Source organism: Notechis scutatus, chromosome 1, assembly GCF_049901735.1.
Source record: "Notechis scutatus isolate UNSWTSFEM ecotype Mainland chromosome 1, rNotScu1.2, whole genome shotgun sequence".
Lineage (NCBI taxonomy): Eukaryota > Metazoa > Chordata > Lepidosauria > Squamata > Elapidae > Notechis > Notechis scutatus.
In genome coordinates, this window is record NC_142009.1 from 311765605 (window position 1) to 311790180 (window position 24576).

Below are 24576 nucleotides of genomic sequence, written 5' to 3' on the forward strand. Positions count from 1 at the left end.
TTCATCTTGATCTGCAGAATGAAAAGAATCCTCAAAGAGCCACAGACAAAGAGCCCAGTGCCAAGCGTCACCTTTTTTCCGCTTGCCCTTCTCATTTCAATTCAGACTAGTAACACAGAGCGCAAAGAGACTCTTGGCACACAGACACGGAGGGGGAGTACCATTGTAGTCCACAGTGCTTTTCTTAAAAGGACCAGAGCCCAGGTGGCACAGTGATTAGAATGCAGTACTCCAAGTTACTTCTGCTGACTGCCGGCTACCAGCAGTTTGGCAGTTCAATTCTCACCAGGCTCAAGGTGGACTCAGCCTTCCATCATTCCTAGGTGGGTAAAATGAGGACCCAGATTGTTGGGGGCCATATGCTAACTCTGTAAACAGCTTAGAGAGGGCTGTAAAGCACTGTTAAGTGGTATATAAGTCTAAGTGATGTTGCTATTGCTATCATCTAGAAAGTGCACCTTCGGCATTTAGCCATGCTGGCCACATGACTACAGAATCGTCATCAGACAGTGCTGGCTTAGAAATGGAGATGAGCACCGCCCCTAGAGTCGGGAACACTAGTATGTGTGAGGGGAACCTTTACCTTGTGTTTAGCAAGGAAATAATTAAGTATACCAGATTTATACAGGTAGTCCTTGGCTTACAACAGTTCATTTAGTGACTGCTTGAAGTTACAACAGAACTGAAAAAAACTAAAAGAGTTATGACTATTTTTTCACACTTCTTGTGGCTTCCCCATGATCATGTGATCAAAATTCAGACGCTTGGCAACTGACTCATATTTATGATGGTTGCAGTGTCTTGGGGTGGTGGTGTCATGTGACCATGTTTTGTGACCTTCTGACAAGCAACATCAATGGAGAAACCAGTTTCACTTAACAACCCTGTTACTAACTTAACAAACATAGAGATTTTCTTAACAATTGTGGCAAGAAAGGTCACAGAATGGGAGAAAACTCATTTAACGAATATCTCATTTAGCAACAGAAATTTTTGGGCTCAGCTGTGGTCATAAGTCAAGGACTACCTGTACACATATGAAGCTGAGATAATGTAAGACTAGAAGAAAAATCAGTACCGTACAGTACATTCCTTTCCTCTCTTGTTTACTTTTCTACTCTGCTCTTCCTTTGCCTTTTAAAAAAAATCATACCATCAGAGTACATCCATTTAAATGATCACATAGAAACATATGAACATATGAATCCAATTTGGGCTTCACTCAAGTTAATTTGTGGTCCTGGGGCCTTGGGTGGCCCCCATAGACGTTCAACCTTGGAGACAACTGCATGGCCTTTTCTGTGTTGGCACCAAGTAGTAAAATACCCTCCTAGCTGAAATTGGAATGTGCCTGAGCACTCAATGGCCTGAGCACAAATGCTCAGTTGACCAGAAAGACATTTATCTTTGCATATGAACATTTCATTCTATGGAATTTTTTCATTCCCTATATATTTTATTTTAAGCTGCTTTGAGTTTCTTTCTTTCTTTCTTTAAAACGGCTAGCTATGTGTATAATTTAAACATTCAATCAGCAGGTAAGCAATGTATTAAAATGGAGACTGCTTCCACACTGCAAGGCTCTCTGAAATTCCAAGATTTGGCCTTAGCAGCTGTGTCTCATAATACATCCTTTTTCTTCTAGAGTATTGAATGACAATTCTTCAGTTAAATGAGAGGAAAAAAAACCACACATATACAAACAAACAAACAAAAAACTGTTGTTTGGAAGGAGTCTTCATCAATTTCCAACTCTATTACTGCTTCAGTGATCTAATCACGAACAGCACTGCTGAGTTAAGTGCTATTATCCAACCATCCTTGAGTCAGCAGAATCCTATAAAAGCAAGAAATCTGCTGCCCCATTGCTGATCCCTATCCTGCCTCCATTGCATCTGTTCTGATTCACTGCTGAATGCTACTATCCTAATTATTAGCGTGCAGCATCTGATAGGCAAAGCAATTGTTCATCCAGATTTCCTGTCCTCCTTGTTCTGCAGGCCACCCAGCTGGTAGGCAAAGTATCAGGCACAGGGCAAATCTGCTTGCAGGGCCATATCTGGGCTTTTTTTCTAGGTTCTAAGTAGAGAATAGAATAGAATACTTTATTGGCCAGGTGTGATTGGACACACAAGGAATTTGTCTTGGTGTAAATACTCTCAGTATACATAAAGAAAAGGTACATTCGTTAAGAATCAAGAATCACAACGTACAACACTTAATGATAGTCATAGGGTACAATTAACAATCAAATCATACTAGGAAACAGTCAATATAAATTGTAAGGATACAAGCAACAAAATTACAGTCCTACAGTCACAAGTGGGAGGGGAGGGGTGAGAAGGAGTGATGAGAAGATTAACAGTAATAGTAGTGTACACTTTGTAAATAGTTGAACAGTGCTGAGGGAATTATTTGTTTAGCAGAGTGATGGCTTTCGGGGAAAAACTGTCCTTGTGTCTAGTTGTTGTGGTATGCAGTGCTCTATAGCGTCATTTTGAGGGAAGGAGTTGAAACAGTTTATGTCCGGGATGTGAGGGGTCTGTAAATATTTTCACAACCCTCTTTTTGACTCGTGCAGTATACAGATCGAACACAATTGGAAAAACTCCAAGACACACACACACACACACACACACAATACTGAATTACTAGCAGCACTTTCTGTTCCTACCCATTCCTTTTTTATATAGGCAGGAAATGCTGACTGGCAAATTCCCCAGCTTTCTATCTGCTATATCTATACCTATAGATATAAATACGGTAAAAAGGACTATGAGAAGATAATGCGACATAGGCGCTCCTCCTCCTCCTGTATAAGAAATACCCATTCATGAAAATGTTCTTGGGTGTGAAGTAGACATTTTTGCACTGGTGACTTGAATAACTGATTTTATGACCCCATAAAAAATAACCCTCTGGTGATTTCAATACATCAAACCATAATAGCCTAAAATCACATACTAGGTTAGACATAAAACTAATCAAACTTAAAATCATGCAAGATTAGCATGCTAACCAAATAAAACAGCACTCTTACATAGTTAAGTGTTGCATGGATATAGTCATAATGTGAAATCAAATGGTTTCAGCTCAATTTTTGTGAAACATGATTAAAAATCAAGTCTCCATTGAGTTAAGCTTGATTCCTGATGACTTTGTGGACCTATGCATGCCATTTTCTTGGCCATTGTCATGACCTTCTTTTGGGGAGATTTTTATTTTTTTATTTCCCAGTCTAAGCTACAGCCTCACTGTTCCTGATAACCTCCCATTCAAATACCAACCAGGCTCGCAATCCCAGATAAGTTCAGCTGAACATTTCCATCTGCTAAACATTCCAGCACAGCTGTTTCTCCACCAAGATAGCTTTTGTAAATTCTTTGCCCAAAGCTAACCATCCTGAGGCAAAGTGATCTGGAGAATTTCTATACATATCTGTTGTTTTTCTAATATTGTCCTTTTTGGGTGCCATTTTCTGGTATCATTTCAGATTTGTGTTTATTGGGAGAGGAGCAGTGGATTGAAAAGTTTATCCAGTATGATTGCTTATTGAGACTGCTGACTTTTTAATAAAGGGAGATATTATTAGCCAAAGAGTTTTCATAATCAACAGCCTTTAGTGATTAGATCATACTTAAAGCTTCTTATTAATTAAGCATAAGGAGCACATATCACATACATGGCCATACACATCAATGCCAATGCAGCTTCAAACTATAAAGTAAATTGCAAATCAAGGAAATGTTTTAGTTCAAAGAGATAGAATTGCAATGTTATGGATTAAATATCAAACTTCCTAACCCAACTTTCTTTGCTTAGTCACCTGTATGTAACTGATTCAAATAATTTCTGATGGACATTCTAGTACATTTTTTCATGACTAATTGAATTAGCAATTGATTTGTATAATGTGACCTTCTTGAAAGATGAAAGCATAATCAGCAACCCACCAGGGGATTTGGATTATTCAAAGTTCAGAGCACTGGAATAGAACACAGAATCCTGGCTATTTTTCTGCATGCATGCTTGTCTGCTCAGTTGCAGGGAAGACTGAACAAACACAATTCTAGGGTATTTTTGTGAAACTATCAGAAGTGCCCAAATGTCTTCTTCGAGCTATGTCTGGTAAAATGTAGCTATAGTAGTAATTAAGATGTTGGAATAAGACTAGGAAAATTGAAACTCGGCTATGGAAGCTTACTGAGTGGGCTTTAACTCAACCCATCCTACAGAATTTTTGTGGTAAAAAGTGAAGGAAGGATCTACATCATCCTGGAAGAAAAGAGGGGTATAAACTGAATGAATGACATATTGTTTTGCTCTAAGTTTTCCCAACTTGGCATGATTGAGAGTTGCAATCTTTATACCTCTATACGATATCAGGTTGAGAAAAGCTGGCATAACCATAGCTATTCTGAATGGTAACTCCCACCTTTTTTTTTTTCAGTTTGTCTTCAGACAAATATGATTAGTTAGGTAACACTGTGACCTTGGCTTGTTCATTATACATGAACTTCTCTCTGATTAAGTCACATCACTTGATCCAGAGAGGAAGAAGAAGAAATATCAAAATGGAAATAGGAAGGCACACAATCAGGTAATAGTGTAGCAGGCTGGAATGGTGTACATATATTTTGTACTTTTCAGACAAATATTCCACCCCACCAAAATTGATAATTTCAATCCCAAATTTGAGAGAAAACAAATATCTATCTTGCTATAGATCATATTCTCCAGTGGTAGCTAACCAATTTTGTCTTCTTGTAGAATCCATGAGCCTACCTGTAAAAAATGGCAGTCTCTGTTTGGAGATAGTCACGTGACAGGATATTATTTCACTTATGGAAGGACTGATAAAGAAGACTAAATATTTGAGGGTTTTAAAAAAAATCATACACAGTGGATTTGTGAAAAAGCAAAGAAATTTTGGATGCAAATCCATACAATGATGCAAAAGATAATAATGGACTAACATCATGATGAAACCAGAATTATTCATATTAAATTTTATGGAGAAGGAATTGGAAAAGTAATGTGCAAAATTGATATTGTATGTGGTAACCATGACAAGATTACTGTATGCAAAAAGTTGGAAAAGCAATAAAATATTTACAGTTGAACATTGGATATAAAATTATTTGAACTTGTAGAAATGGCAGAACTGATCAGTTTGGTTAGGAAAAAAAAGCAGTATTTTATTTGAAGGACTGGAAATATTATATGGACTTTTTGTTGAAAGAAGAAAAGATCAAATTGATGTTTTCTAGATTTGAAACTTTAAAAAGAGTGAAGAGAATGGGAAAAAATTAAGATGAAAATTATTCAATAGAGAGAAGGGCAGAAAGCATAATTGTATGTTTAATTTCCTTTTTAATTTCCTTTCCCCCCTTTTTCTTATCTACTATCCTTTTTTGTTTTAGTTTGTTTTGTATACCTTTACTGCATAAAACATTGTTTCTCACGGATCTTTTTCCCCCTCTATTTTCTTCCAGCTGGCAAGTAACAAGCCACTCTACAGACATTGATTTATGGAGGTCCTCAAAATAACACTTGAGAGGGCTATGCATTGAAAAGCAATACAGTGACCTATGTGATAAGGATAAGGCCAACTGAAGATGGAGCAGAAAGGTTAAAGGTTAGAAGTTGAACTTCTTTGGGTGTATGTGAGTGTTCCTGAAAGGGGGAAACGAACAGATTACTGAAGCAGCTTCTATTAATATAACACAAAGGACATTTATTTAGAGGAAATGCTTTATACCACTAGGTAGAATCAATAAAAGTAATTTTCTTCTGGAGTTGATTCTTAGACTGGTCTACATTGTGGGGCTGATAGTGGATCAGCTTGACATAGTGTCTTATTATTGATCTTGCAAATGTTTTCTTCTAGGACTTTCTTTTGATTTCCCAGCCCAGCTTAGAGATCCTAAAGTCCTGTTATTACTTGGTGGTCACCTATCTAAGTACTAACCAGACCCAACTCTACTTAGCTCCTGAGATTAGACATGGTCCATAAGGCACTATACCTGGTGGAAATGATCATCCCACCAATGCTTAGAAGCCTCATTTCAAATAGGAAAGCGTGACTTGTCAATTTTTTTGCCTACCAAAAATGATCATTCTGTAACACCTAGCTGAAATTGCTTCCCCAATATTCCAAGTGGAAGATTGTAATGTTTGATGGCTTGTATATGGAATAAGCATGAGGAAAGTCCCATTGAAACAAAGGGACAAGCAAACCAAATCTTGGAGGGAAAGGAGACAAATGATAGAATGAAATCCTGTTGGCTTTCCTTCAGTTGAAGGGAGGCAATATATGGGCCCAGTCAATGCTACTGTTTTTTTGTACATAATTTGAGTATCTGGAATCAGAGAGGATCAGTGTTGGTAGAGAAAAATGTAAAGATGCCGAGATAACCATAATAAGGCCATCCCACAATGTTCCCAGATGTTCATTCTGCCTATAAAGGTCATAATTTGATTTACACTGTTTTCTTTATCATTTCTATGTCATCTTTATGGGGTATATAACTCTATAACCTTTCTTAGTTTGGGACTCTTTTGTATCCTTTTGGTTTGGGACCAAACCATGTCTTCCCCCAGCATTACCTATCATTGCAATTCAATTGCAGATTCAGAGTATGGAAACCTCTTTCAATCATGGGCACAAAAGTATTTATAAGTAAATTTAAAAGAACAACCAGCACCACCTGAATTTCAGATCCAAGCACCGAGCATATATATCATGATATTTAAGATGTCATGGTATTCAACATATGAAAGAGCCATATCATTGGCTCTTTCATAGTTTTAAAGCAAATTAGTATTAAACATCTAACATCAGACACTAGTTTGAATATATTCCATTCATAAGGGACAATAGAACAGATGTAAATGTTATGTACATGTTGTAGTTCAGAAAATGGAGACTAGGGGGCAATAGTGCCCTAGCTAGGTCAGTTTTGAAGCACATTTGTGAAGGTCAGCAATACAAAGATGCATTAAGAGACTTGACTTGATTGGCTGCCTGTGATATCAGTTAAGCCTTGGAGCATCAACTAGAGGGAAACTATGTGTCTCAATGTTCAGGACAAAAAATTATAATCAATGGAAAGCTTGGACTAACAACATCTGCCTAACAGATCAGCTGGGCTTGTATCAGTTGGGGATTATTAATAGGATGACTTAAGGCAAAGTGCCTATGTGTGTTCATGCATCTATGAATTTTTGTACATACATATCTGTCTGCATGGTATGATTTCAAACAATGCCCCAGAGTTCAGATGACACGATTCTTATTGTACAACATGCACTGTACAAACTGCTCATGACAAAGTTAAAATAATTAAATATAGATAAGATTTATGTGCATAGGAAACTGAGATCCAGCCCAAAGGATTTTCTGCAGGCATCAGAAAGCACCAGTGACAAAACTTTGGTGCCAATCATCATTACAACAGTGATAACAGTCAAATGAGGGTAATAACATACTTTGGAAGAAAAATGGTTCTGTACATTCCACACAGAAAACTGACCTTCCTGTTTTTCAAGAACTACTTCCCGCTCCCCAGGTCTCTCTTTTACATTTTAAGCATTTTAAATGCTTAAGCATTTAAAGCATTTACATTTTAAGTTAATAATTTGATACTTCTAAATAGTAGAACAAGAATTGTTTTCCTTAAGAGAAGGACTCCTGACAATTCTGTTTTGTTACATACACAAAAGTAAATAGAAATAATAATAGACACTGAATTCAGCTGAATCCACAATTCCAATGGGTATTGATTTTCCTGGCTGGAGGGTTATTTTTGTAAAATTATGTGAAGTGAGAGGAGGAGGAAAGAAACAATTGGGTTTCAGTGATTGAAAGGTCTGTTCCCAAATCAGAATAATTCTTGTAAGTAGCCTATCTTTGATTTCAAATGAAGAGCTTGTGGGAGAGCAGAGATCTTTAGTTTTATTCTTTGCTCTATCAAGTTATTCTTTAAGTGATCATTCTTTAACTCTGAATGATATCTGAGGATTCTATTATTTATTCAAGTGGCAAGTATAAGGTCTATTTTGGCTATTAATCTATGTCAGAAAATCAGGATATCATTATTTTTGCCACACTTAATCTCTTATATATCCTATTATCCAGGTGTGGGATTCAATTTTTTTAACTACCGGTGCTGTGGGCGTGGCTTAGTTGGAGGGTGTGGCTTGGTGGTCATGTGACTGGGTGGATGTGGCTTGGTGGTCATGTTATTGGCTGGGCATGGCCAACTCAATATCACTCACATTGAGGCACACATCTCCTCGCCTGGCCTCTCATGACTGTAGGGATGCTGCAACAGTCATAAGTGTGAAAAATGGTCATAAGTCACTTTTTTCAGTGCCATTGTAATTTTGAATGGTCATTCCACACAAGCAAAGTACAAACAAAGGAGGGGAAAAAAAACTCCAGAGAAGTTCCTGAGACAGGAAGTCTAGTCCTGCCAAGAATGTAATAAGGGTTAATGGAGAGGCAGTTTCTGTAAGCAACACCAGAATGTTTCCTTCCTGCCTTCCTTACAGGATTAGGCCAGTAATTTCTTCAAACAACCGGTTCTCCAAACTGCTTAGAATGTTAACAACCAGTTCTAGAGAATAGGTGCGAACTGGTAGAATCCCACCCCTGCTATTATCTCTGCTTCAATGTCAACAATCAGCTCCTATATTCAGGAAGGAGCATTATATTTCTTATGAAAAATCCTTCAATTTGCACTTCTGTTTCAATTAGCTAATTTGTGTTTCTCACAAAAAGGGCAAATTGCAATATATTTTGTTCCACAGCAATCTTACAAAAGCAATCCATTTAAGAGATGGCTGCATTAAACAGAGTCTAGTAGCATCTTTCACATTAAGATCCCATTTGTTGGAATAGGTGCATCTAAAACAGGTGCCTCTCCTATCTAACCATACACACTGTCTTTCCCTTCATACTTGTGCTTAACCTGCTTCTCCCCCTTGGCACCTTGATTGTGTGGACTTCAACTCTTAGAATTCCCTAGCTGGTGACGTTGGCTGGGGAATTCTGGGAGTTGAAGTCAACCCATCTTTAAAGCTGCCAAAGATGAGAAACTTCCCATATAATAAGGAAAATGAGACTGCAGAATTCCTAAGAATTGGGGTTGAGTGGTGGGATAGAGGGAGAGAAAGATTGATGGGAACGGGACCCTTTCAGTGCTTGGCTTTTCCAAATCTCCAACAAGATTTAATGGCATCAATAGGATACTGAGAATTTCCAGAGTCTTTGTCCAGTTACAGAACATCACCAAGATAACTAAGGTTGTCTCCTTAACAAAATTTAAATCTTATCTAAACCCAGATCTGAATTTCCAGGCTTCCAAGCCCAACAAACTGCTCATTATACTATACCAACCAAAGCTCAGGTTGGAAAAGGCTTGCTTGGTTCTATTTAAGTAATTCTAATTTCAACAATTTCAACGAGGCAGCCAAAGCAGAGCTCTGTGTCAAACTGTGTGTCCTGGCAGGATTAGCCTCTCTCTCTCTTTTTCTTTCTTTGGCAATAGGTGTCTGCTTATATTTTAAAGTTTTGGCTGTAAGATGCTGTGTTGATTTATCACTGCAGAGGCTGCCAGAAGTCAATCGAGGGATTTCTATTTAATTTGGCAAAAACCACAGGGTTTCCTTGAACATTAAGAAAGGCCTATTTTCCCTACTGCCAAGATGGAGTAGAAGCAAAAGGAAGAATCTGCATTCTGAACATGTTTTCTCCAAGGGTACCAAAATGTCGCCACTTTGATGTGAAGCTTATGGGTAATTAAGACTCAACATTATACCCTTAATTCACCACCAATGTTAGAAACAGAGGATGACGAAAAAAATCCAGGAGCAGCAGCTGCTCTTTTCACAGTGATACAATAACTATCACATTAATAGGAAGGGTGAAAGGGTAGAAGGGAGGGAGGGAGAATGGAAAAGCACCTGCTTCTATAAATGGTGTTGATACACGGTGCAGCTAATCTTCTGCTGCTTGTCACATTAATTGTTAGAAAGCTACAGTTGATATAAATCTATTTGTCCCTTGACTAAAATTAATCCGGTTTTAAGCAGAGCATTTATCTCAATGTACTTGAAGCAGGGTGGGTAGGTGGGTAGAGCTGGGGAAAGAATGCTTTGGCAAAATGTATGCCATGGAAACTGGCCATTAGGACAGCTGAGATATTTATGGTGGTCAAATCTTCTTTTCTTGGATGTGTGTGTGTGTGTAAGGATGGGGAGACTGTTTGTTGGAATTTTCCAGCAGAATAATAAAGCTATCTGTTCATCACCTTGATCCAAAATAAAAATCCATCACCGTGTAGGCCTTTACACTGTTGTTTCATCTCACATTGTCTTCTCAATGTCCTTCTGAACATCAGTTTTCTGTTCAACAGGACCCCATCTTTCTCCATTTGTCACTGTCTCCAAATAGAGAGGGGGAGTGGGGAACGGTCAAATATTTCTGAAGTTGAGATCAACTTCTGGTGGCAACATGGACATATCTACAAGTAGTCCTAAACTTACAGTCATTAATTCAGCAACTGTTTGAAATTGCAACAGTGCTGGAAAAATAAATGCACTGATGGTCTATGCCCAAATTTGCAGCCATTACAAGAGCCCCTCTGGTCACATGATCAAAATTTGGGCACTTGTCAGCCTGCCTGCACTTACAATCCCAGGCCTACTTCAACTGCCCCCCCCCCCCCGACAATCTCCCTCCCACCTCTGCCCTTTTGATGACTCTGCATCCTGCCTTGAGGGCCCCTGCAAGCAGCCCTAGAAAGGTATGGCTCTGTGGCTCCTTGCCATGCCACAGGAAGCCTCAGCCACTCCAGAAAATGCCAGAAAGCATTTGTTTTTTGCACATGAAAATGTTCATGGGGGAAGCTGGCTCTAAAAGAAGAGACAGCAAAGGTAGTGAAATTTTTTTTTCTTTTTCTTTTGAAATTTTTTATTAAACATAACATTTAAAAACATTGAACGTGGTGGAGTCATTTTGACATAACTTTTGGTCATCATTCCAGTGAAATATAATAGAATATAGATCTTATATACATTTGTACACACGCACGCACACACACACACACACACACACACACACACACACACACATATATAGACACACACACATATTTATTCATCCTTACTTGCATCTTTCAACATTCTTGGTATTATTTTAATCTCATGATCACAGATGATGTCCTCTTAACAATTCTTTACCATCTTAAACCCTTCCTTTCTGCCCCCACCAATAATAAAATCTATTCCAAATTATATAATATTCCGATTAATCCTTGTTTTTCATATCTAGTGTTAGCCTATCCATTTCAGCGCAAGTCAGAATTTTATTTATTACTTCCTCTTCACTGGGGATTTCCTTCTCCTTCCACTACCATTCTTGCCCCAGTGATGATGTGTATTATCAAGTATAACTCTTCCTTATTATATTTCTTGGTAAAATTCCCAATAAAAATATTCTGGTCTATTTTAAATTCCATCATTTCTTCCAGCCATTTCCCAATCCTGTGCCAAAACTCTTGTGCTTTTTTACAGCTCTACCATGCATGATAGTATGTGTCCCGTTCTATTAAACATTTCCAACATTTTGGGGATTGAGTGAAAATATTTCCAAAGACAGCACATCGTTAGCCAATTTTTATGGGAGAAGCTCTGCCCAAGGCAGACAGCAAAGATAGTAGAAAGGATCTGAAAAGGAGATAGTAAAGGCAACGCTTTGGCTATGGTGGGATTTTTGATGGTACTTATCTAAACATTATTCTAAAGACACTTTTGAGTATGCAATTTACCCAAGATATCAACAGAAAAGCTCACTTTAAAATATATATAACAATTCATTTTGCTAGCTTTTGTGGTTATCTTTAAAGTTGGTGTACTGTATGAGAAGAAAGTTCATAAGGATATAATGCCAACATTACAAATATTAGAAAATTTTGAGAAGAAAAAAAATCCTAAAGAAATCCAAAGGATTTGTTCATTATGAAACTTAAGTGCTGATTTTGCAAAGCTTTTAAGCATAACATTTCCCCATAAGATTCAATATTAAACACAATCTTTGTTGCTATGCTGAATCAAGGCAAAACATAAAAACTACAAACTACATGTTGCAAATAATGCATATTATAGTTTAAAAAGGCAGATAAGGGACAAATTTTCAAACGAAGACACAGCAGATAGGAGGCAATAATGTGCAATCACCCAGCTTGATTGTAGAAAACTGACATTTGCATAAGCAAATCAGGATACTGAATTTTTCAGTCTTTCCCTCCCCTCTTTCTTTCCTTTGTTGAAAGTATGATGGATTCTATGAATGTACATTTCCCTTTGACAAAGCAACAGTCACAGACCTGATATTGAAATTAGAAGCACCCACCATCTGGCCAGAACAATTGCTGGGCATTATGCACTGTGGTGTATAATAAGTAAATACATAGAGCACTGTCTTGCTAAAATTCACCTGAAGAACTTTATCTATTTCAATGGGAAAATTTAAAGTAACTTCCAAAATAGTACAGAACACTTTCTTCTATGTTAGACAATTGCATTGGGCTTCAAATATGTTAGGAGAATACACTGGTTCCTCTTCGGTGGCTGCAGAATATCCTCTGTCTTAACTGGAGTTCCACTCCAGTGTTTCAAGGAAGGTTGTCCTTTCTCCATACCTCTCTTGGCCATGAGACACTAGGAAGTAAAACTTTGTACTTTTCTTTTTTACTGCTAAGGACAAACTTTTCTCTGGAGTACTCTTATTTCACTGAGATGGAAGCCAGTTAAAGGATGTGTTTAAAATTTAAGCATGTATGGGGATATGTCTATTAGTGGTGCACATTTTGTGTAGAGATACCAGCTGATTGATTTGAAAACTTTTGTGGGCTAATTCCTAACTATTGCGCTAAGGCAGGAGTGCCAAACTGGAGCCCCACAGGCCAAATGCGTTATGTGCAGGCCACACCCACCCCAGCTCTGCGAAGGGAAAAAGTCACGAAATGTCACGTGACAGCAATGGGATGCCATGAGTTTGACACCTGTGCTCTAAAGGATGGTGTAGGATCAAATTAGTCCTTTCCTTTCCACATCTGGATTTATAATATTCCTGTTTTCAATCAGAGTTTAGGCTTTGAGTCATCAAAGTTAGTGGTGATTGTTTAGCGGGACACTCTCTCAGAACCTCTCTAAGCATTCTTCCATCTTTTAAGTATTAAATATTAAATAGTACTGTTTCTGTGGGGAGGAAAGGCAGAGAAACATAACATACATACATACATCAATACACACACACACACACAGAGTACATACAAGCAAATAGAAGGTATCTCCAAGCTATTCAGAGTAGATCAGAATGAGAGATAGTAAAGGCCAACTTGTGAGGCAAAGGGAACTGTAGAAGTAAAGCAGACAGATTATATCCTAGCATCACTATCATATTTGCTCATAGATGAAAGGAGAAGAGGGGTGTTCTGTTTTCCACTATAGTACATTTACAGCAAATATATCTTGGAATGTTCTTACATTTTGACCCTCTGACCTGGAATTGTTTTTCAGACAGAGTGCAGACAATATGGTTTGAAAGGTTATGTTTCATGATTCAGGTAGTTGTATTTCCACCTTTATTTTCAAAAAGGCAAGTGCAGGAATACTTATCTAAGGCATCCCTGCCTTAAGCTCATTACAGAAAACAAAAGGCACAAATCAGTATGGCCAGATTTACCTTCTCCAGGAAACAGTACAGCTTAAACATGACTATGGTCAAACATGGATTCTTTCTAAATCAATTGCATAATTGATGGCACAGACTTTTTGTTTTGTGTGATATCTGTACTGGATTGAAACACATTCTTTTTTCCTCTTCATTTGTGTGTAGCCGAAAGCTGCACTGCAAAGCTTGTTTTCTATCACTAGATAACAAAATAGTGCAGACTGCACAACCAGCAAAAACAAAGAGAAATTTCTTGAAAACAGCTGGACCCTCATTCACTCTATATGAGATATGGGGAAACCTCAACAGGCTGCAATTAATGTTAGAGAACAGACAGAATGGGAAGACAGTTGCAAAGTATTAGGAGATGATGGAGATGAAACCAATAGCAATTTTTGGAGGTATACTAATAGAAGGGACATTCTGTTTGCATACCATGGGTTGACAGCCATGGAGGGCACCTAACTTGACAAGTTTGGTTACATGAACTGCAACAGCTCCATGAAGCCATATGCTCAGACTTTCTCAGTGCCCACAGAAAGGATAGATAACTGAGGTATTCATCCTTCTGATACCATGTCCAAGAAACCTGAGTGAAAATAGACTATTACAATGAAATTCTATATTTAAATGGGCATGGGGTATTAGCAGCCCATTGGTGCAATAGGATTTAGGGACTCTATGTCTGTCTTGCAGCTAGTGATGTTGGGCCAGTCACTCACTCCCAGCCCAACTAACTTCACAAGAGAAAATAGAACAAAGAATATTTGTTGTATAGGCTTGCCCCTTTAAGTTATTTGTGAAAATAATAAAGGGGAGACATAAATAAATGAATAAAAAATAAATAAACCTGGCTCTCTCAGCCCTGGTCTAGCCCTTTAACCACAATATTATAATGTTTGTTCTAGCTCTGTTTCTCTTCCATTCTGCTTTTATCCAATTCACAACAAGTGTGTGAGCCAGATGTAGAGAAAAGGAGTAGATGTAAGAGCAGTACTAAATCTTCATATCTCTTCTTCTGGGAGATTTTGATTGGGTCTAGTGGAAAAGATTGGAGACAATAGTAGGGATGGACAGGCCTGAGCACATTTAGGGAGAGAGAGGCAAATTCAAGAAATAATACAAGCAAACACTCGTCCAAAATAAACAATTCATATTACATCAGTGTATCTAGGCTCCCTCTAAATATTTCTGTAAGGAATCTGGCCTGACATTTAGAGAAGTCTGGAACTAAACACAAAGGAGAATTTAAGAACTAGAAATCCATGTAACCACTAAACCTTTAAAAAAACCTGCTCTGTTGATAGCAGAGTGGTTTAAGCATGGTCCAGGAATGGCCACTTGCAAAAATTCATCAAAAGAGACCACATTCAATAAATCTGACTCATCAGATCCTTGTTCTCACCTATGGCTTTGGAGTTTAAAGCCCAGACTGGGAGAGGTGCATAGCAACCCAACCACAAACATGCCATAAAAGCTAAGACCTTTTCACTTCTATTGTCTCTTTGTTGTACTTTATCTTACTCGTGCCATAGATCATGTCTTTAATAGTATGTGACTGGGGCCATGTTTCCTGTAAGCTATCCCTCCCCTATGTACACTGGGCAGGTCAAACATCTGCTCCAAACAGCTGACTCCCCCATTAAAATGATTATTTGCTGCCCTGCACTCCACTTAGTTAAGTTTCCATTGTCTCTCCCATCACAGTTGAATTGCTAATGTGTCTTAGCAGGAGGTACAACCTACTCAGTCAAAGGGTTTATATTGGTTCTCATGAACATATTGCATTCTGAATTGCACTCACATAACATTCTCTCTCTCTTCTACTCCCTCTCTCCCCCTCCCCAGCTTCCCCCCTCACTCTCTCACACATACTTAGTAATTTCTGAAAAGGGTCTGTCTGGCTAACAGTTTTCCTTGTGAACTGCAAGCTTTTAATTCTGTGAGTCATTAAATGGCCTTCAAAAGTTTGACGTCATCCAGGGCAGAGAACTCAGATGACACAGACTCAGTCTGAAAAACCAAAAGTCAGAAGAAATGTGGTAGCACCTTTTTGCACTAATAAATTTCATTAAAAGGCATAGGTTTTAGTCTGAAAATATATTTTAAAATACCTCCTTTTGAAGTATATCTTGATTACCTGTAAACACCTTTCTTGCTTTGCCAGTTTAAAGTATATAAATAACAGGAATTAATGCATGTCCTATCTAATAGACACAGCATATAGTACTCTGAAAGCAAGGCCAGTTAAGAACCATTTGAATGGGGAACAGGGACTCATCTGCCTGCCAACACTTAGTACCCAAACAGCAAAAGATGCAGAGAACTAGAATAACAGAAGAAGAGAGTCGGAAGGGACCTTCGAGTTCCCCTACTCATTGACTGGGTGTATAATTTAGTCTGAGTGCTCCAAGCGTGTCATGTGTCTCAAGCTCAAAATGAGACGTTTGCTCTAACCTACAAACAGAACTTGACCATTTTAAGTAGCATCTTGAATGTTTGTTCATGTAAAATAGCCTTAAAATTTATTTATTTATTTGATTTGTCAATCACTTACAAGATAATAGGTATAAGTATAAACATGAGTAGGAATACAGGAAATATGTATCCTATGAATATATGGGGACAATAGGATAAGGATGGGAGGCATGATGGTGCGCTTATGCATGCCCCTTACAGACCTCTTAGGAATGGGGGTGAGGTCAATTGGTGGTTGCATCCTCAGAGTGGACCCTTTTGAGTTCTTTAGGGCCCCCCTTCTCCATAAGTGCTTATGTCCTGTAACTTAGGTATTTATTTATTTTATCACACCTTCATTATTTTTATAAATAACTCCAAACAACAAGCATACCCAATACTCCTTCCACCTCCTATTTTCCCCAACAACAGCACCATGAGCTGAGATAGGCTGAGAGAGAGTGACTGTCTCAAAATCATCCAGCTGAGGCAGGACTAGAACTTACAATTTCCTGATTTCTGGCCTGTTTTTCTTAACTATTTTGACAGCGGCATAAAATGCTAGAGCCATTTCAAATTTAGTTCTAATGAAGGACAATGAAACTGATTGTTATGAAGATTACCACTTCACTTCAGGCTTTGAGTTTTAGTTGGTTCCTGCCTCATGCCTAGTCACACTTTTCTCTGCTATGCTATTCCTAGTCAATCAATTGGAAGGTATTTTGTCTTTGAAAGGCCATCAAAGAAATATAGGAGCTTTAAAGTCATTTCCTATGATGGTGAGATGTATCATATTTTATTTAAAGTTTGTCAATGAAGACTATGTCAAGATAAATATGAGAATAGAACATAGACTAAGCAGACTAAATCACCATACCAACCAAGGATTTCTTAAACTAATGCTTAGTGGGTTTAGACAGTCTCCTCCTCATAAATTGACATTGTTAACAGAGTCTAGGAATTATGTTTGTCAGATCTATCCTATCCGTGAGCCAAGGGACCATATCTTTATGCCATCCATGCATCTCAATCTGCTGTACTTGGTTAAATATACATTAAATATACGGCACATATCCTTCCTTTGGGTCCATCATTCTTTCTCTGACCTCACAGAATTCCTGTATGGGGCTTGAAGAAAGACCCCATCGATGGCCTTCTCAAGTGCTTAGAGAGATTTCAGGTGGCCACGCGGCTTTCTTATGGCCTTCACTCAGTTTTTATTTCTTTCAATGAATGAAGGTCATTTAATTGCCTAATGGTACTTTATTCACTGTATTGGGCTAGCTTTCTTTAGACCAACCAAAAGTGCTTTTTTTTTTGCTGGACTACATTTACACAATTTGTTCTTCTATCTTCCTTTGATCTCAGCCTGAATACCTTAGAGATTTATCTAATTTATGCTTGTGTTCTTTTACATGTTTCATCTTTGATTTTCGCTTTAAATTCAATACATTTTCAAGCTGAGAACTCTTTATTAAATGGGCCCATAGTTGATAGTTCTAAGAGGGGTTTCTGCAATTCTTATCATGACTCTTTGTTATCTCAGGCATTTTGCCAACTGAAGGGTGATTTCCTACTTTGGATGAGCAATGACACAAATAACAGTGCTCTGGTTACGTTTCTTTCATTATTCATTTGTGAAATTACAATCTACCCTTCCAACTACTATAGCTATCAACTTTGTACTATTTTTCCCTCCAGAAAGATATAGAATGTAAGAAGGGTAAAGGTAGAAAAAGAGCAAAGGAACATTTTGCTTGTTCAAAATAATGTGTAGCCAAGTACACAGAATTCCTAAAGTTATAACAGAAGAATAAAATGAATTCTACACAAAAATGATGGAAAAATCTAAGAGATTGGATTTATTTATTAAGGATTTATTATTTGGATTTTTCTTATTTTCAATTAAGAAATGACTACAGTACTTAGAAGCAGGAACAATCTTATATATATTTACTCAGAAATAAATACCATTCAATTCAGTCTGAATTATATGCCAATAAGTCCCAGCCTCAAAGTTTGCTTTTACCCTGAACTAAGGATTATTCTCCACATGCAAACAGTTCATCTCCCTGTCTTTTAAAATTCTCCTTTTTCAGAATACAGATAAATAGCACAGCCATCTCTTGATCATATCTCTAACCTAATGGAAAGAGACCATATTTTGGCTGCTAAGGTTTCAGAGAGCAAGATGAATATTTTTTATTTATTTATGTATGTATGAAATTTAGACACCACCTATCTCACTCACAAGATGATGAAAATGACAGATTAATTCCTTTGGGAGCACATAAAGTTAGGAAATATTGGAACTGGAAGACTTAAGAATTTCAACAGGCAGTGCCAGGCTGCATTTACTTGCTAAATTTAGAACCATGATATTTATAGGATCCTGTCTATCTACACAAGGAAAGCTCCCTGCTCATTTCCTTTAGGTTCTGCCTGAGGGATGTATGGAGCATGATTGGTTACATCACAATATTGTCACAGTGAGGAAGGGCAAAATGTTCTCTTCTCTTAAAGCTTACAGGTTTTAGATTTTTGGGATGGAATCACCCAATTCTGAGAACTAAAAAGACCTTTTCGACCCTTGACACCACCCCCAAATTCAGAAGAGATAACAAAAATAATTATTCTTGCTTACTTGCAAATATGCTGGGGGATTTCACAAAATCTGAAGGACACAGATTGTTCATTCTACTCTGTTTATTTACATGTAGTATAAAGTAGTATTTGGTGGCACATCATTAAGCAAGATGCAATGAGTGATCAAATCTGAAGTCTCGTTTCTATGTTTGATGCCTATTCAGAGATTCACCCGAATCTTTGGGACTTTGGGATAATTTTTTTGCCATGTTTTACCTTTTCATTTCTTAGGAAGTTTAAACTTTTTTGGGGGGGTCATGTTTTGCTTTTTCAGTTAAAAAAAAAATGTATGCAATTTGTATCTTTATGCTACATTACTTTTAATCCTGAGATTACTATTACAAGTAGTCCTCAATTTATGACTGTAATTGAATCTGGAATTACAGATATAAATTATGATGATGGTTAAGGAAGTTACCATGTGACATGACTGATTTTAACTTTTGGTGTGGCAATTGTTAATTGCTAATTGCTGTAGTTGTAAAGTGAATGCCATGGTTGTTAAACAAAACCATGAGTGGTTTTTTTTTTGCCACAAACCAGAAGTGAACACCGGTTTCTGGCAAAAAAAAAAAAGTTGTAAATTGCAGTCATGTGACCATGGTCTGTTGCAAATGGCCATAAATGTGAGCCAGTTGCCAAGGATCCAAAATGCAATCACATTACCTGGGGGGGGGGGAGTCTGTGGTGTTGCAGTTGTCACAATTTTGAATCTGGGTTGTAAATAGCCCTAGAGAGGTCTGTCATAACTTTGAACAGTCACTAACAATTGGTCATAAGTCTAAGTCATAAGACTACGTGGATGGAATTGTTTTATTTCCTGCAATAAGCCATCTTTCAGGACAGGGATGTCAAACTCGATTTCATTGAGGGCTGCATTCAGGGTTGCATTTGACCTTGGGGAGCCTGGGTGGGTGTGACCAGAGTGGGCGTGGCCTGCTCTATGTCACTCGTTGGGGGTGCCTGTGGCAATCTGAGCGTTCTGCCAGAGAAAATGGGCTCCTCCCTCTGTCAGCAAAAATGGAGCTCAAGAGAGCTGCCCTCCTGAGCTCCATTTTTCCTGGCAGAAGGTTGCAGGAGACTGTTGCAGCCAGAAACAGAGCTCAGGAGCCCGTTTTCTCTGGCAGAGGCACCACGGGCCAGTCCCTCACTGTTTCCAGGGTGGCCCCACAGGCCTGATCTAAGCACTCCGTGGGCCGGATCCGGCCCATGGGCCTTGAGTTTGACACCCTGTTTTTGGAGAATGAATGAATGAAATCTACTTTGGCAAATTATTATTCTCTTAACACCTTTTATCCCACTAACTATATGGGGATACTTGATGACTTGGTGACTAAAAGGTTGCTATAACAATAGCAAAAGATTGCTACAGCCTTAGATCAGAATTCATACCTAAAAGGAATAATAAAAGATAATATATGTAATAGAACTTCAATAAGCATCTACACCAGCCTGGGGACACCCTAATATGGCAAATCCTAGATGCTAAAATGCTATATATTGCAAATTCACCTGTCACCTTTAGGCATACATCAAACAACAACAACAACAATTTTTCTGTATTTCTTTAAGTTTGACTTCAGTGAGCACTTTGTTCCGAGTGATGAATCGTCGTTGATCGGCTAATCGTAATTCAGTTATCCTTGAGTCTGGATATTCTTGTTTTCATAACTTGCACATCCTTTTTTGGTAGCCTCGTTTTTCTGGTTCTGCTTCGTAGTAGCATTTCATTACAGTGCGGTTCTCTGACATGGTGTATTTCTGCCGCTTCTGAGGTTGTTCAGCTTCCAGTAGCCCTGCAGGCCCATGCCCTGGTTGCTCAACTTCGGGACCCTGTAGCCTGTAGCCCACTTGTCAACGGATACCCAGGTTTCCCAGCACCTGACACGGTCCTTGTTAACCCGGGCAATGACCGAGTCGGTATAGGCTTCATTTGGTTGTGTTTCACCATGATTCATTGCATGGGTTGTTGGGTGCACTTAGTTCTGCTCCTCGGCCTAGACCTCTCTGACGTGGTTGGATCTGCTGGTAGTTTGCACTACCGCCAGCACAGCTCTCAGCTTCATTGGAACAGTTAAGCCCCCCATCACCTCAAGGCGGCACCCCATTAAAATCTATTCCAAATTTCAGCACTGATATCAGCATGGAGTTTGGCCTGGACAAATGCGCCACAGTGGCACTGAAGAAAGGGAAGATCGTAGAAAGTGATGGAATTGAAATGCCCAATGGACAAACCATCAAGTGCCACCAACCCGAAGCCTACAAATACCTGGGCATACCGCAGCTGGATAATATCAAGCACGGGCAAGTGAAAAATGTGGTCAGCAAAGAATACACACAAAGGGTCAGAAAACTTATAAAAAGCAAACTGAATGGCGGTAACACCATCAAGGCTATAAATACCTGGGCCATACCTATTATTAGATATACTGCTGGGATCATAAACTGGACACAGGCAGAGCTGGACAGCTTGGATAGGAAAACAAGAAAACTGATGACCATACACTATGTGCTGCACCCGCGTAGTGATGTCAACAGGTTATATTTGCCCAGAAAAGCAGGGGGCAGAGGACTTTTGCAAGTGAAGCAGACAGTCGAAGAAGAGAAGCATGCTCTGGCAGATTATGTGAAAGACAGTGTTGAACCAGCTTTCATGGAGGTCAACAAGAGGAAGCTGCTCAAAGTGCAGCAAACCAAGAATCAATATAGAAAAACAGCGATGCAAACTCGGGCTGATGTAACAAAGCACTGCATGGACAGTTCTTTGAAAAGATCCAAGGAAAAGTAGATAAGGAAAAGACCTGGTTATGGCTGACCAACGGAACAGTGAAGAAAGAAACAAAAGGCCTGATTCTTGCAGCCCAAGAACAAGCCATCAGAATGAATGTAATCAAAACCGGAATAGAAAAATCTGCTGATGACCCCAAATGCAGACTCTGCAAAGAAACGGATGAAACCATTGATCACATACTGAGCTATTGCAAGACAATATCTCAGACCAGTGGTGGGATTCAAATTTTTTTACTACTGGTTCTGTGGGTGTGGCTTGGTGGGCGTGGCAGGGGAAGGATACTGGAAAATCTCCAGTCAGAGGTGGTATTTGCTGGTTCTCCGAACTACTTAAAATTTCCGCTACCGGTTCTCCAGAACTGGTCAGAACCTGCTGAATACCACCTCTGTCTCAGACTGACTACAAACAACATCACAACACAGTTGCTCAGATGGTCCACTGGAACTTGTGTCACAACTACCATCTGTCTGTAGCAAAGAACTGGTGGGATCATAAGCCTGAAAAAGTGGTTGAAAATGAGCATGCAGAACTACTGTGGGACTTCCGAATACAGACTGACAAAGTTTTGGAACACAATACCCTGGATATCACGATTGTGGAGAAGAAAAAAGGGTGGATTGTTGACATTGCCATACCTGGTGACAGCAGAATCGACGAGAAACAACTTGAAAAAGTCACCAGATATCAGGACTTGAGAATCAAACTGCAGAGACTCTGTCATAAACCAGTGTAGGTGGTTCCAGTGGTACTTGGCACACTGGGTGCTGTGTCTAAAGACCTAAGCAAGCACTTAAAAACAATTGGCACTGACAAGATCACCATTGGTCAGCTGAAGAAGGTCACCTTACTGGGATCTGCTCGCATAATCCGCTGATACATCACACAGTCCTAAACACTTGGGAAGTGTTCGACTAGTGATTTGTGGTACGAAACCCAGCATGGTTATCTCGTTAGCTGTGTATACTGTCATTTTTGTGTATAATAATAATAATAATAATAATAATAATAATAATAATAATAATAATAATAATAATAATAATAATAATACATGTAATGTTTGCCAGGATAGTGTTTTGTAACAGAATATACTTCCTTGATTCTGATGGAATATTAAAAGCACTGCTGCTCTCTTTTGTACCAGAAGGGAAATCTGGTTCAATTGGGAGGTTTTCCTTCTGGTATTGGACTTCTTCAATGGGGTGTGTTGTTCTATAACCAATATAGCACCACCTATTCTTGTACAGTTTGTGCTGCATCTTTAAATCATCCAAGATGGGTTTTTTTTTGTGGATCCCATTTGACATTAATAACCAATTTCACTTTTTGCACCTATATTATGAAATAAATTGCCATTAAAATTCAAGTAAGCTTCCTCTTCATTACAGTTCAAGAGAAGATTCAGATCATATTACTGTTCCCTGGGCTTTTAATGATATTTTTTAGCATTTCTATTTTATATCTGTTATCTTTTAATGTTGGTTTTATTATGTTTTAATGGTATTTTGCAAGCCACCCACAGCCATTAAGAGAGTGAGCAGCATAGAAATTTCCTAAAGAAATATATAATAAAAAGAATCAACAACCTTTTTGTGGCTGGGAGCCACCATTATTATTTTTAGGGGACCTGAGGGTGACATTGGGAGAGCTGATGATTCAGATTAGGTGGGATTATGGCCTGGAATGTTCTTCCTAAATTTCTGAGAGAAATTTGTTCACTTTGTTTTTCTTTTAACTATGTTAAGGCTACTTTAAGGTTCACATGATAATTTTCTTCAAAATTATTATCTCAAAAAAGAAAGAAAGAAAAGCATAAACAAATTATCCTGATTTTTCTAATATCTATCATCCGATTTCATGATCTGAGTGGCCTCATGTGACTATGCACTGCCCAGCTCTTGACTATAAAAGCAACTGAGGTGAGACCGCACTCTCTATTAGGGCAAAACAACCACTAGTCTTGCTACTGAGTGAATTACAGACAAGGCAATTCACTATATGAAATCCTCAGCCTAGTCCAGCCTACTCCATCTGTGCATCTTCCAGTATTAAGCACTGAGCTCTTTCAGCTGAATACACTTACAGCTTTATTTCAGACTTTTCCTGTCAATTGAAGGCGCTAGAGATGGGCGGGAGCACATGTTCTGTCTCCCCTTCATGGCTGGGATTCCTGAATGCCTGAATGAGGCTTATCTATCACACAGCTGTCGGTGAGGCTTACCACCTTTCTTCTTCAAAGAAAAAGTCTATGAAGAGAAAAGTTACAGACCAAATGTCTATTTGTATTTCAATTACGTTTTATGCCTGGCTGTAAATTTGGCAGCCGTTTTCCCCCCCAGCTCCATATGGCAGTTCTAGAAGTAGCAAGATTTGAGTAAAGGAACCACAGAAGGAGCTATGAAAAGTTCCCAGTTTCTTTTTAAGAAAGATAACTAGGTTACAAAAAATAAGCTTCCCAACATACTCAAAAGACAATGAATGGTTGTTCACACAAGTGAATGTCATCTGTTGGGTAAGGGCACTCAAATAATTTGGACCTTCTTTTGTGATTCTGGTTCCAACAGTGGCAAGAACATACAAACACAGCAGTGTCCTCCAAGGCTTATCTACCTTATTCCACAATCTTTTTCTTGTCCCATTTAACCTTTGCTGCAATCCTAATTTAAATGGAATTGAAATATTTAAGCAGTTAAAACAGGTTGTATAATTCAGGAACAAGACTGTTTAAATTCTTGCTGATACATGCAGTTGAAATTTAAGGAGACTGGACAACCACTTGTCTGAAATGGTATAGGGTCTTGTGCATTGAGCAGGGGGCTGGACTAGAAGACCTCCAAGGTCCCTTCCAGCTCTATTCTGATTGATTGATTGAATTTCATTGCAAGGTATCAGATTTAAATACTTTTCTTACCTTGCAATGATTAAAAAATCATACACATCAGTC